The following is a 13885-nucleotide window of genomic DNA, read 5'->3' on the forward strand; positions in this document are numbered from 1 at the left end:
CGGACTCCGTAATGTTGCAATTTATTAAATAAAATATCATGATTAATGGTGTCGAAGGCCTTGGAGAAGTCCAGGAACAAACCTATGAGATGTGAGGATTTGTCCATAGCATGTGCTACTTTTTCTACAAAACTCAATAATGCATGTGAGGTGCTATGTTTTTCTCTAAAACCAAACTGAGTATTTGAGAGTATATTATTGAATTTCAAAAAAGTAAGAGTTCTTTTGTAAACAATTTTTTCAAGAATTTTGGACAGTGTACATAACAAAGAAATTGGTCTATAATTATTAACATCTAATTTGTCACCTTTTTTAAACAAAGGAATAACTTTTGCTATTTTCATACTTTCAGGAACAATACCATAAAAAAGAGATAAATTGAATATATGAGATAAAGGATCCGCAATTGAAGATATTACTCCCTTCAGCAGAAAATTACTGATGTCATCGTGTCCAGCACTTTTTTTGGAACGAAAATCAGAAACAATATTGATTATCTCCTGACTATATGTTGGGCTAAAAAACATTGAGTTTAAATTTGGTGGACCTAAAAATTCAGAAAAATGTTTATTTGAAGATGGAATTTTGCTTGCAAGATTTTCGATGGAATCGAATCCCGATGGAATCCCGTTTTCTTTGCTCGTTTTTCCACTGTCTGTATAAGGTGCCAGGTAAATAGTCCATGGGCCAGGCCAGATATTGGTACCACCAGAGGTGGCAAAACCTTTTTGGTGTCATTTTGTTTGTCGGGCATAAATATGCTTTCAAGCTATGATAGCATTTCCAAATGAGTAGCTTAGTCATAATAAATGAATTTTTATCCAATTTGGTCTCGTTGTTATATCCCTATACTTCTGAATCGAGACTAACCGCTGTAAAAAGAAGAGCACTGTCTTCAGATGTTCACAAGTGGTGTTCTGTTGTAAACGCGGTGCGCTTAGTCTTTATTCAAGGCAGCGAAGGGAATATCCAAAGGTTATGATGTCCACAGCGCTTAGTCTTTATTCAAGACGGCGAAGGGAATATCCAGAGCTTATAATACAGTGTATATCCCTTTATATGAAAACAACAACAAAATAAAGCAGTTCCTCGTGAATTTTACCGTATTTTTCAATTACATATCATTTCCGGTGAAAACGCTACGGTGAAAACGCTAATGCCACGCCAATGTCGCTTTATTTCCATCCAACAATAAAAGATAATGCAAAAACAATGTACTGGTACACTACAATACATTATAATAAACAATATTGTAAATGAACAGAGTGATTTTTGTTTAAAACTGATGTTTTTGTTGAAAGGGTAATATAAAAAAAGTATAGATAATCCCTTTTATTGTGAACTTTAGATATGATAACGGTACATTGTTCTAGATAAAGACTAAGCGCACCGCGTGACAGCTGCGGACTTCATAACCCTTTGGATATTCCCTTCGCTGCCTTGAATAAAGACTAAGCGCACCGCGTTTACAACAGAACAACTGTGGACATACAGAAAACTGTGCTCTTCTTTGCATATCGGTTAGTTTCGATTCAGAAGTATAGGGATATAAAAATGAGACCAAATTGGATAAAAATTCATTTATTATGACTAAGCTACTCATTTGGAAATGCTTTCATAGCTTGAAAGCATATTTATGCCCGACAAACAAAATGACACCAAAAAGGTTTTGCCACCTCAGGTGGTACCAATATCTGGCCTGGCCCATGGACTATTTACCTGGCACCTTATACAGACAGTGGAAAAACGAGCAAAGAAAACGGGATTCCATCGGGATTCGAACCCAAGACCTCCGGATGCCAGCCCGGTGCTCTACCGACTGAGCTACAGAAAGCTCTAGTTCAGTGTTCGTCCCAGAAACGCTAAATCCTCAATGCTCTGATGGTCAGAAGCAATAGCAGTGTGTCTGTGTGTGACACACATGGACACATTTGACACATTTAAACCTGGCATAAGCCCAATGGATAATTCAACTTTTATTATGACTAAGCTACTCATTTGGAAATGCTATCATAGCTTGATAAGCATATCTATGTCCGACAAACAAAATGACACCAAAAAGGTTTTGCCACCTGAGGTGGTACCAATAACCCATTTTTCGGGTCTTGGCCCATGGACTAAAAATGTCAGAGGTAAAAATGTCAGAGGTAAAAATGACAGAGGTAAAAATGTCAGAGGTAAAAATGTCAGAGGTAAAAATGTCAGAGGTAAAAATGTCAGGGGTAAAAATGTCAGAGGTAAAATTGTCAGAGGTAAAATTGTCAGAGGTAAAGATGACAGAAGTAAAAATATCAGAGGTAAAGATGTCAGAGGTGAAAATGTCAGAAGTAATGACAGAGATTATGTCAAGAGGTTAAAATATGAATAGGTATAAAATAACCTAGCCAGAGCAAACTGTATTTAACGAATTATCAAATCCAAACTGCGGATTTAAATGATATTTGTTGAATTACGTGTCGTGATCGAGTGTTGGAAGCCCGCGCCTTCATCTCTTGTCGTGCCTTTGCAATTTCAGCACCGACTAGGTCTACATCATGGTTATGTGGGTTGCCTTGGCGCGGTTGGGCCCGGTTGAGATCAGTTTTGATAGTTCCCTTACATCCATGTGTACGCATATCCAAATGATTGAATTCTTTTTTTTCTTTTTTTTAATCTTTCATTATTTTTAATTAAACAACATCAAACAAAATAACAGAGATCAAAAACATGATTATACAAATAGAAATAAACAAGAAAAGAAAAAAGATTAAGATAAAGCAGCATACAAAAACCAATAATTTCAATTATAAATTACTAAACAATATACATTATATCAAGTAAAACAGTGTTATAACGAGGTTTTTAGGAACATATTTTTATAATCAATTCTTGACCTCAAATTATTTTGTATGTACATGTGTCCGACATGCATGATTTTCAAGCGACCCTTATTGGATGCAATGACTTCCATGTTATTTTCCTTCCTCCGTATCAGCTGGAAATCACCTGACGGTGTATTGATCGCATGCAGTATTGATCTCAGATTGTCGTTTTGCATCGAAATATCGAGGGACACGAATTTCTACGAATCGCGCGAATTCTCCGGAATTTGATTACTGTCTGTGGTTACGTTTGATATAGTACATGGACGGCTGGTTCGTCGGCATGTTTTGTTTTGACAGTCACTTGAAGCGTCGGCCGACGCGGGCTTCTAAGGAATGTGACTGAATATGTGCGGTTATCCTCTGATGACAACACTGCATAAGAGCAATGTCCATTGCAACTCATCGTTTTGTATATGAATCATGAATGTTTATGGGTCATCGAGCGAAACGGCCAGCGCTTTATTAGTATAAAATAAAAATCATCGTATATGGTTAATGTCAGAGGGAGAAATATATCATTGTCTTTAATCATAAGTACCCTAGGGGTGCGTGTCCTGGCCAAGGTACCTGTGCGCGAGCGAACACACCAGAATAGATTTTTAAGACAAATACTTTCCCCCCTAAAACTAGACATAAATGATCTCTTCTAAATTATATTCTTACAGGTTACTTTGTTACGTCTTAACATTTGGTGTAGTTTCCCTTCTAGAACATATGGCATGACGTTGTGAAACAAGCAAACAAATAAGAAAAGAAAAACTTCTGGCAAATAACCAAAGTCAAGAAAAATTAAGCCATGTGAGCGTGACCAGTGAGCGAGCTCTAAATAGATTTGGCAGATTATCCAAGTTTATCTAATTACAATCCACTGAACGATTAATATTGAAATAGTTTGCGTTTTAAACAGCAAAAGCATGCACTTTATCAACAATTATCAATTTATTTTACAAGTGCTTTTGCATAATCATACCAAACGGTTCGACAAAATTTCTATATTTTGATAGAAAAATATGAACATGAAATATTGGAGTTGTAATGAATGTCTTCGTTGGTTCGAAGATATGCCTTTTGCTTTTATGTGAATCATGAGGACAATTTTCATGGTAAATGAATACAAAACAAAAGGTTCTTAACAAAATGTGAATGATGACTGGAGATTATTGGACCTTTATATACTTGAATGAAAGTAATTTCCAGGGCCAATATAGCTATGGTTAAAACGATACGTTCGCGCGTGCAGAGCGTAAAAAATTAATATGTCTGATTTTAACAAATTGATGTAAACATTAATGAATTGAAGTCGTTTTATCTCTTCTTACTGCATATTCCATTTAGGAGACTTAACCTCAAAATTGTCACTATTACCATTATTTTCTAGGTCAGTGGTGAATATTTAAAAACACATTTCAGCCCCCAACATTTTCTTTAAAGGCAATTGCCCTGCCGAACCCCTCCCCTCCTCTGGATCTACACCTCGTTCAGTTGTGTCTCGAGAATGTACTTGTTGTTAAGATGCTGTTTCTATAGTAAACAAGCCTTCTGTATCTATCAAACTTGACAGGTGATGAAAGGTTTGTAACACCCCATATGCCTTTTATCTAAGGCTATACATTTTTACCAATCACAATTTTATCTCTCGCATTTTGACCACTGACATTCGACCACTGACAACTTTACCTCTGACATTTTTACCTCTGGCATTTTTACTTCTGACATTTTTACCTCTGACATTTTCACCTCTGACGTTTTTACCTCTGACATTTTTACTTCTGACATTTTTACCTCTAATATTATGACACCGAACCCTGTATAATACGTATAAAGCTGTAAATATGAGTCAAGTGTGTTCGATTGCTCGTACGAGATTGTTTGTTTGGTTTGGAGGTTTTTTTTTTCAGAGGAAAAACCATTCAATTATCACATATTTTATGTACAGATTTTGGTTTAAGTATTTGTGCATTCCACATGATATTTCCATCTGTAATAATTGCAGCAAAAGCGTAGAAACTTATAATTAATAGTGCTTCAGTTTTTGCTAGTGGTCCAAGTACAGTGACTCTTTCTACTCAAAATCAGAGCAAACTGTCATCCTCAACATACTCAGCATGTTTCCTTGTTTAGAAGTTGCGATGTTCGCGAGAATTCTGGTTGATTCCATAACTTAGTAAGTTAGTAAGTATCTTTTAATCAAGAAACAACAACCATCAAAATAAAAGCAGAGCACGTGTAAAATCGCCAAGAAACATATTATTTATTTTTACCCCATACGTGTATATAGATCATAAGAATTTCTCTTACATATTACATAATTAAGTTTCACAACTGTTTATGGCAGAATACAAAATTCAGGACTTGGTGCACGGCTTCTCTTTCTTCTTTTTTTTTTGTCTGTGATAGTGGAATAATAAAGAAAAAGACAAATCTGAATAAAGTACGCTCTTGTGAATACTGCACACTGGCCGCGGTCTGCCCAATTCTTAAAGTTTATAGATATATATGAATTCTCTTTCTCTCTCTCCATATCATATATAGATATTATATATGTTTATGTATAATATATGTATATGTGTTTATATGTAATATATATATATATATATATATATATATATATATATATATAATATATTGCATCCTAAACCATACATTAAGGCCATAAAGTAGACAGACATGAAAAACGCAATGTAAATTATGAGAAGACGTGTCGGAACCACGGGCTCTACTATCCACACAGCGAAATTACGAGTTGGATTACCGTTTCAGTTTCGATAGATAGTGATCATAATTACTCATCCCTTCAAGGAGTAATTGTCCAGGACGCTTTGAAACAAATACGGAAATGTTTTCATAGAAAAGAGGGGAGGGGAGAATCATTGGTCAGATTTCTGAAATCATAATTTCTTTACATGGTTTGACTATTCCTACGAACATTGTATGAATTAATCATATCAGAGCACACGTATTCTCCGGTCAAGAAAAAAAAAAAGAACAAAAACCAAATAGTCCATGGACCAAGACCAGAAAAATGGGTTATTGTAACCACCTGAGGTGGCAAAAACCTTTTTGATGTTATTTTGTTTGTCGGGCATAGATATGCTTCAATATCAAGCTATGATAGCATTTCCAAATGAGTAGCTTAGTCATAGCAAATGAATTTTTTAAAAACCAATTTGGTCTTGTTTTTATATCCCTATACTTCTGAATCGAGACTAACCGCTAAAGAAGAGCACTGTCTTCTGTATGTCCACAGGTGTTCTGTTGTTGTTGTTATTTGAATTTATTTGGCGTTTATCATTCCTGGACGAATATTTACGCCAAATCTATACTCATAAATTTTCTTTCAATTTCCAAATTTTACCCTATAATATTTTCATTTTATTACAAATAATTGAAAAATAATATATCATATCAAATCAACTAAATCTCCCTCACTGGACTCGGTTCGAGTTGCCCAATTGACGATCGTATTTTCTGGCCAGCCCGGCTTGGTACCTTGAGCAGACTTCTCAGCAAGGAGGGGCCGTGATTGGCTGTCCACCTGCCTAGGCCACTCCAATACACGAGAGGGGTTCCATCGGTGCTCGTGATTAATCGGGAGTATTTAACGCGAATTTCATCACAAATTTGCATGAAATTAGAAAACAAAACAACGCTAAGATATAAAGCAAACATCTGGGCTGTGTGCAATGTGCAGAATAATTAGATCAAAACATATACTTATCTAACAAAGGTATGTGCTACGGTAAATCTTTTTGTCCTCTGGACACACTGAACAAAAGTACGCATATGCTTTGAGTTAGTGGTTCCTACCAACAGCAAAATATATGTCGCACATCAGTGATATCTATTTCTGCTAAAAACATACTTCTTTCTATCATATACTTTGGACATTCACATACAAAATGAGTGACTGTTTCAAAAATTTGTGGACAGTTCGGACACATTCCATTTTTATGCATATTCAAACTAAACAAATCATAATTCAAAGAAATATTTCCCATTCTCAATTTATGCATAACGGACTGTTCCTTCCAGTTGCTTAGGGAACATTGAAAAGTTTCCTTAACTGTCTTTTGTATCAACTTCAGTGGAGATTCTGCTTTTTCCCATTGTTTTTGTCATTTTTCCATAAAACGTTTTCTATGTCAAAGTAAATGTTTACATTCTGCCATATTCAAACCATTTTCAATATCGATACCATTTCGACACAAAGCAACTTTAGCCTCTTTGTCCGCGACTTCATTTCCATTAATGCCACAATGGTTGGGTATCCATTCAAAGTTTATATCTATTACTTTATATTTCAATTCCGTACATCTTATAACAATTTCATTTACAAACTCTCCGGCTTATTTGAATTAATTTTTTTTTTCTAACGCACCGCGTTTACATTAAAAAGTTATTTTTTCTTAACGCACCGCGTTTACATAAAAAAGTTATTATTATTTTTTTTTTTTTTTTGGGGGGGGTAAACTCGGTGCGTTTAGTCTTTATTCAAGGCAGCGAAGGGAATATCCAAAAGGTTATGATCTACAGTGCATATCCCTTTATCTTTAAACAAAACAAACAAAAAATTTTTCGTGGATTTTGCCGTATTTTTCAATTATTCATCATTTTTTTTTTTTTTTGCCTGATGAACATCAATATTCTGGTAAACACTGCCAAAAAGAATAACACAAAAACAAAACAATGTACCGTTATCACATCTAAAGTTACTAATAAAAGGAATTATCTATACTTTTTTATTCTACCCTCTCAACAAATACATCAGTTTTAAACAAAAATCACTCGGGTCATCTACAATATTATTCATCATAATGCATTGTAGTGAACCGGTACATGTATATTGTTTTTGCATTATCTTTCGTTGTTAGATGGAAATAAATCGACATTGGCGTGGCATTAGCATTTTCACCATAATGTTTTCACCGGAAAATGATGAATAATTGGAAAATACTGCAAAATCCACGAGGAATTTTGTTTTTGTTTCTAAATAAAGGGATATACACTGTATCATAAGCTTTGGATATTCCCTTCGCCGTCTTGAATAAAAACTAAGCGCACCGCGTTTAAAACAGAACACCTATGGACATCATAACGTTTGGATATTCCCTTCGCTGCCTTGAATAAAGACTAAACGCACCGCGGTTACAACAGAACACCTGTGGGCATACCACAGAATTCTATTCTGTGGGACATACAGGGCTCACACGGGTAAATAATCCCCCATAGAGACGTGTGTTAAAATTCAAATGTCAAAAAATTCTGTAAAATAGCTGGGAGAAATGAGGTGTTTCAGCTTCACTAACCTGGATTCATCCATCAAATTTCCAGGGTAGGTTCTTCTGCTCAAATTCTGTCCAAGGGTCCGCAAAGCCAGACTACGTGTTCTTGTCACTCAAAAAATCACCTGTTTTCCGTACACGTACCCAATGAAATATAGTCCCCTCAAATTCCATCAGAAAAGCTTTCATTTTCCAACCAAAATGCAGTTTGTACTGGAATTCATACTCAATATCTACAGCTATTCAGTTTTTTGCCAAACTACATCATTGATTTTTAATTAATTTTTAAATTCATTTATTTTGGTATCTTTGGTACGAATTTGTGAAGGGGTCTGGGACAGTCCATTTTATTTACAGGTGTGAGCCCTACAGAAGACAGTGCTCTTCTTTGTATAGCGGTTAGTCTCGATTCAGAAGTATAGGGATATAAAAACGAAACCAAATTGGTAAAGAATTCATTTATCATGACTAAGCTACTCATTTGGAAATGCTATCATAACTTAATAAGCATATCTATGCCCGACAAACAAAATGACAACGAAAAGGATTTGCCACCTCAGGTGGCACCAATATCTGGCCTGGCCCATAGACTAAAAAGGATACACAGAAAATAAAGTACCTGACATAATGGCACCTCAGTACTAGATTCCTTTGTAATAATCGCTTTAGTAGAAACTCTGTCCAGGTTCAAGATAAATCTTCTCCGTGTTACTTTCACATCATAATGGGTAAGAAAACTAGCCAAATCATTACTTTTATTCTGAATTCTGCCACTGCGTGTCCATCACCGATCATGGCGCTGTTTCATAATGAGGATCTAATTCACAAATTGATCACATACCATTTTCCCCCATAACTATTGGTTTCATCTTATTGATGTCATGATTTTGATAATCAAAACATCACTTGCTGTTGCTGAAAAGGTGTAGTTTGCAAAAGACGAAGCACAGATCTTTCCCTTGTTAATACTGCCATTTTGTCGCTTTTTTCGTGTTGACATGTTGGTAATGTATCACTCTAAATGTTATATCAACGCTAAATGTAATATCGGCCCTAAATGCAATACACCTTAACCCTAAATGTAATAACAACCCTAAATGTAATACATTTTAACGCTAAATGTAATAATCGAGTCAACCCTAAATGTAATACATTTTAACGCTAAATGTAATAACCGGAGACAACCCTAAATGTATGACGTGTCAACCCTAAATGTAGTAACAACCCTCAATGTAATACGTGTCAACCCTAAATGTAATATCGACCCTAAATGTAATACTTTTTAACCCTAAATGTAATATCGTCCCTAAATGTAATACATCTTAACCGTAAATGAAATATCGACCCTAAATGTAATACACCTTATTCCCTAAATGTAATACATGTCAACCCTAAATGTAATATCGACCCTAAATGCAATACATCTTAACGCTAAATGTAATAACAACACTAAATGTAATACATTTTAACTCTAAATGTAATTCAGGTCAACCCTATTGAATGTAATACATTTTAACGCTTAATGTAATTACGACCCTAAATTTAAAAACCTCATTATAGAGTGTAACCAAAGCAGAATATCGGGCAAAAGGTCAGGGTGTATACGAAGGGGATATGACGCAACTTTCTATAGCACTCTTGAAAGAGCAGCAATAGTTACATAGATTTGTTTTTGTTGTTTACCCAGGTAAAAAATAACGCAGTCTTATTAATTCCTTTGTTTGCTGCACAGTTAATTAGGTCCATGTGACATAGGTTTGTTTTTTTCGAAATCTACAATATATTGTATTACCTTTATCATACAATCACACAAACATTTTGTATTCCAGTCTTCATTCAGTGTTCATGATTGTTTACAGTTTTGTTGAAAAGGAAAAAAATGAGCAAAAATTCTTTGCAAGGAAATTCTGAATATGAATAATATTGTAAGAAAAAAACAACATATGCCTACTGATGAAACGGGATGGTAGAGCGAATAGATTAAAATTAGAAATTAGAAAGAGTTAGAAAGATTTCGCAAAATTTTTATGAACCATCATTATCTATATAATGTTTCAATGACGAAATATCTGTCACACATTCACATGGCAGAAAATCAATGTCCGAAATAGTAGCCTCATGATAATTATTGTTCACTACTCCTGGCAATCACTGCTATACTTAGTGACACGAAACTGGGGCAAATGGTCGTGGGGAGGGCACACGAAATAAATTAGAAAATGGCCGTAAAGCAAAAGGAAATAGATGTCTTTTTTATCACCTTTGAGTCACCATTTGTATCATTGACTTTCCTATGATATATGAATGTATGAGTAAAGCAAACTGACATAATTTTGCCCGTTTTTTTTCTTTTTTCAAGAAAACTGTAAACAATCAAGAATACTAAATACAGATTGGAATACAAAATGTTTGTGTGATTGTATAATGAAGGTAATAGATTTAAAAACTATGTCACATGGACCTAATTAACCTTGCAGCAAACAATGGATTTAATAAGACTGGGTAAACAACAAAAACAAATCTAAGCAACTACCGAGTATTGCTGCTCTTTCAAGAGTGCTATAGAAAGTTGCGTCATATACCCTTCGTATACCCCCTGATCTTTTGCCCAATATTCTGCGTTGATTGCACGCTCTATTACACTTAGGGTTCACCGGTTGTCTCCGGTTATTGCATTTAGCGTTGACGTGGTTGAAATGTATGGTTGTCTCCGGTTATTACATTTAGCGTTAAAATGTATTACACTTAGGTTTGACTCGATTATTAATACATTTAGCGTTAACATGTATTACATTTGGTTGTTATTACATTTAGGGTCGATATTACATTTAGGGGTGATACAGGTGTGACCCTATCGAAGAGATCGCAAGTTCTATCTTCCAAGGGTCAAGCACTACAGTATGTACTTTTTGTACAAGGAAAAGAACTTAGCAAAGTGGTGAAACTTAAGTGGTGAAAAACGAATACAATGGTGGGTTTATAATGATAATGGCACTCGAAAAGATTCTAAGATGGGTGATGGTGCTGACAAGAGTATCAATCCAGGGACTCATTGTTCGTGATTTGAAGAATGTTATCACTGTGGTTTCATAATAATGAAACATAAGACATTTGTTTTTAAGTAGATTCTAGAATTGGCTGCAATTGAAGGGTCCTGTGTTAATGGAGTAACAAATGCATATACTTTTAGGCTCTAATATGGAAAATCGTTTACATTTCTTTAAAGGATCAGTATTACACTTTATTTTTGATTTTGACTATTAAAGTGATGAGCGTTTGTTATTTTGATATAATGGATGCCTTGTATTTTGTTACAATCATATAGCGTCAATTTCAAGTCGACCTTGAAAAGAACTTGATTTTGTGCTACGTTCTGAAAATTGATCCCCTTAAGACCTGATAATCTGAAACAAAAAAAGTAAGTTCGTATTTCGCACGTTTTTATAAGTGACGGTAATCAACACTTTTGCAAATGATATCCTCTTTTCAAAACCCCTCCCGTTAACTTACGCAATAAAGTTACAAAATTACTTTTAATCAATGTTTAGTTGCCTATAGTTATTTCATATCAGTACACTTTAATGAGTTGTCATTATACCATGTCAAGTGACCCATATCTTGAGTAGGGACACTTTAATATGTTTAACGTGCACTGTCGCGCGCAGGACAGCGAGCGGGAGAGAGATTGTGACAGTCTGATTATTGCGTTGTAGTCACCGGGAGAAGTTGTTGTCTGGATATTAAAATCACGCTATCTTGTTCAGACAAATATTGGGTAAGAAAATTCTGCTTGAGGAGACAGGCTGTTTATTCCAAGCTAATATATCACAGAAGTTATGTGCTTAGCAGAGTCTGACTCTGAATAGGGAACATGAAGAATAAAGTCATGGCTCTCAGTTTAGCCAAGTGGATATTCCTGACAATGGTGATAGGATTCTCGTTGCCTCCGCGAAGTTCATCGGACGTGATGAGTAAGTACTTACTTTCTTCGATGGTTTACTTTTGAACTCTGAAGTATTCTCCTGAAAAAAAAAATATTGATATTGATAATAATTTCACCCATATCCTGTAAGACCGTACGCTATAGAATTCTTTTTTTCATGGTATTTTTGTCAATCCAAGCGCGGACATACGCACAATTCGATAACAATTGTCCTCTCGTATTAAAGACACTGATTTCAAGCGCAAATTGGAAAATTCATCAACGCGAGAACAACGTCACCCAATGATCCGATGCCAAACGAACGATTATTAAGTTCGCAGATTAAATATGTGTCAGGAGAACTGTACATAATTTTTTTAAATTTGTTTTGTCTAGTTGTTACATCCGTTCACGTACAATGAAAACATTCTTTACCCCGAAGAATCCCAAAGGTGCACTGAGGGGTGGATCACCCACACCCACAAGTGGATCACGTGTAAGATACTCGCTCTGAAAACATGCATCACACAAGAGGGTGGCATAGTTTGAAAAAAAAAATGTGTGTATCCCTTACACCACAATGCCGCCAAAGGTGTTGCCTCTCTTGACACAATATGTCGCCTTGTTCTAGGCCTATACAGAATAACTTGTCAAAACGGATACTGTTTGTTTTTACTCGTCCCTGACAACATGATGAATGATAATGTGATCGTTGTGATTTTACATATCTTACATGTAGGTACGTAAAATAATGTTTTCATATCTATTTCCTTGATATTCGCCACTGATTTCAGGAGAAACTCTCGACTGTTCGATGGGTTACACTATCTTTCCGATCCAGGCAGATAGCGTGATACGAGTAATTGCCGACAGGTGGGAAATACAAGCACCCGAGGGTCAAAGGATGGTTGTATGGATACAGTCTATCAACAACGAGTACATAACGGTTACTACAGAGGATGAAATATCTACCACAGAGAGTGAAATTGAACTTAAAAATTTCAGCAAATCTCCTCCCATCTTTTCACTTGGCCACATGCTGAGACTTAGACTATATATTATATTCATACATGACATATTCATATACACATATCCTGTGAGAGTTGACATCACCGCAACGTGTTTAAAAGGTAACCTGTTCCATTCGGCATGGGCGATACACAATGACATTGTCATTTTTGTCATGAATAAACGTGCCATTTTGTTATTGCTGGTACCGTCATGATCTACACTAAATGATTTGATTTTAAATTGAATCATGGCCATTAATTGATAACTACCATTTTATGTTCACGTTCTATAGAAAATCTTGAACAATAATAAATGCAAAACACCCATCAAAAATAACCTTAGTTAAACACTGATACTCGGCAGAGTGCGAAATAAATTGCTACAACGATTGAATTTTAATTGGTAAATTAAGTTATTAAGTTATTTGATTAATAAACATCGAGTAGGATTAATTTTATGTAACAAAGGTTTCACTTAGAGAGACTATAATATAGTTTCTCTAAGTGAAATCTTCGTTACATAACTTGAATTATGTTTTTCATAGAGTATAATTATAGTTATTATTTTTGTGATACACTTTTGTTAAGGTACACATCTCTTGCCTCCTCTGCAACTCATCGGGGAACAGTCCCCTCTAGAAGGCCTGGTAGTTTGGGGATCTGCTACGGACAGCTTTGTTTGCAGTGATGACTTTACAGAAAACGTTGGTGATTCGATCTGTGGAGCACTTGGTTTTCCTTCCTATCATAAGATTACTAGCTCCAAGTTGCCCTCTTATTTCAACGCACGGAGTTGGATGAAGGCTG

The 13885-nt window shown here is 35.3% G+C and overlaps 1 pseudogene; it reads left to right on the forward strand.

Annotated features, from left to right (window-relative positions):
• Positions 1-12017: 12017 nt before the first annotated feature.
• LOC140227314 (uncharacterized) lies at positions 12018-13766 on the forward strand (annotated as a pseudogene).
• Positions 13767-13885: the final 119 nt, after the last annotated feature.

Source organism: Diadema setosum, chromosome 4 (genome assembly GCF_964275005.1).
Source record: "Diadema setosum chromosome 4, eeDiaSeto1, whole genome shotgun sequence".
Classification (NCBI taxonomy): Eukaryota; Metazoa; Echinodermata; class Echinoidea; order Diadematoida; family Diadematidae; genus Diadema; species Diadema setosum.